Here is a 2500-nt window from a genome sequence, read left to right on the forward strand (position 1 = left end):
ATACCACGCACGCATCTTCAATCACTCAGCCTTGTCAGATTTCCTGGCGGAGAACAAAGCTCTTCCATTAGCGGTCGGGCTGACCGACGCACAGACAGGACGACAGAAAGACAGACAACCGGTTGGCCGCTCAGTGTCGTGTGACATCGCAGGCAGGAGGCGAAGGCAAATTGAACGAAAATTGATAAGATGGGAGACCAGACCAAGTCCTTGCGGAAATAAACAAACCAGCCGAAAAAAATTCTCTCTCTCTCTCTCTCTCTCTCTCTCTCTCTCTCTCTCTCTCTCTCTCTCTCTCTCTCTCTCTCTCTCTCTTGTGTGAGTGTGGAGGGGGGTTAGTTGGGTGGAAAGTGTATGTGTGTATGTGTGTCATCTCTCGTGCGTGTATACCTGCCTGTGTCATCGATCTTTCCTCAAGGCGCCCCAGTCATCCTTTCCAGGCACAACACATCCTTCCCTCCCTGCCTCCCTCCCTCCCTCCCTCCCTCCATCCCTCCCAACACATTACCAGCGAGGAGAAAGCCACCCTGGGGGGAATGAGCTGAAAACCGGCTGAGTTACCCTCCCTCTCGGGCTGCGGTGAAGGCCCTGTGTGACACAGAGGCGTCTCCTAGCGGTACTTAAGCCCATTACATTCACTCCTTGACAAGCTGGTGAGTGAGGTGTACTTAGCAAAATAAAAAAAGAAAAGAAAAAGGGAAAGGAGTGAAAAAGAAACCGGTTATGAGATCTGATACATGTTTATAGCAGCGAATATGATTGATGCGATATTCTGATTTATTTTTATTGTAGGTAGGAGAAACTCTATTGGCAGGCGAGGGAAGGGTGCAGGAGTGGGAAAAAAAGCGATCCACGGGTCATTACCAGATTATATGTACAATGTTACGGATCTTTATTTGTTTGTTGGTTGTGAAAGGTGAATGTGTGTTTTTTTGTTTTATTCGTCTCTCTCTCTCTCTCTCTCTCTCTCTCTCTCTCTCTCTCTCTCTCTCTCTCTCTCTCTCTCTCTCTCTCTCTCTCTCTCTCTCTCTCTCTCTCTCTCTCTCTCTAAACTACTACTACTACTACTACTAACAACAACAACAACAACAACAACAACAACAACAACAACAACAACAACAACAACAACAACAACAACAACAACAACAACAACAACAACAACAACAATAATAATAATAATAATAATAATAATAATAATAATAATAATAATATTATTATTATTATTATTATTATTATTATTATTATTATTATTATTATTATTGTTATTATTATTATTATTATTATTATTATTATTATTATTATTATTATTATTACTATTATTATTATTATTATTATTATTATTATTATTATTATTACTATTATTATTATTACTATTATTATTGCTATTATTGTTATTATTATTATAATTATTATTATTATTATTATTATTATTATTATTATTATTATTATTATCATTATTATTATTATTATTATTTTTAGAAACAACAATAACAACAATCACTCCTACCACCACTACCACCACCACCACCATCACCACCACCACCACAACAACAACAACAACAACAACAACAACAACACAGGCCACGGGCGAGGAGTAGTGAGTGGTGGCGGGCAGGTGAGTGCGTGGAGTGTGACGGGTGTTGACGGGGCGGCGGAAGGACTTACGAAGGCAGCTTCCGGCACATCTCCACACAAGGCACATTACCGCCACCGTGGCTAAATAGTAATGGACACATGGTTATCAATCTATATACATAATTTGCAACCATATACGACGTGGAGATGTTCCTACGTACCTGCATGCAACCCAAAATTCATCACACGTCATATAAACCACATGAATACACAAAACATACTTGCAACAACCTGAGAAGTTTTAAGATCCTGTCCACGCTAATGTACATAAACAGAATGAGAGAAGTAGATATACAGATAGTGGGGAGGGAAGGAAGAAAGGTAGGCAGGGTGGCAGGACAGTACGTAGCTTGTACAGACGAGTATCATATAAACAGATACTTATGTATACTAAAGGTGGACAATAACTGTTCACAATGCAATCCTCATCCCTCCATTAACTTTACACAGTTGTATGTATATAGCCTGTGAATAACTACGTACATATACTATTACTCGTGTATCCAAACACGCATATATACATAAATGAATACGTACAGCACACTTACATACATAAGCAGTACATACGTGTGTTACATGCTCGCACACACCCACAAATACCAGCCCACCCATCTACTTGCACACACACACACACACACACACACACACACATACACACATACACACACAGACTTACACACCCACCCACCCAGCCACCCACACACACGCACAGACGCACACACAATACATATAGTGTTGAAGACAAAACTGCAGCTCGTATAACACATCAGCGCAGTTAATAAATCTTTGGCGGCGTGGCAGTGGAAGCAGCATAATCAGGTGTTTAGTGGGTCGCCTTGCCAGCACCACGTCGCTGGCCGCGGGG

Source organism: Scylla paramamosain, chromosome 1, assembly GCF_035594125.1.
Source record: "Scylla paramamosain isolate STU-SP2022 chromosome 1, ASM3559412v1, whole genome shotgun sequence".
In the NCBI taxonomy this organism is placed as follows: Eukaryota; Metazoa; Arthropoda; class Malacostraca; order Decapoda; family Portunidae; genus Scylla; species Scylla paramamosain.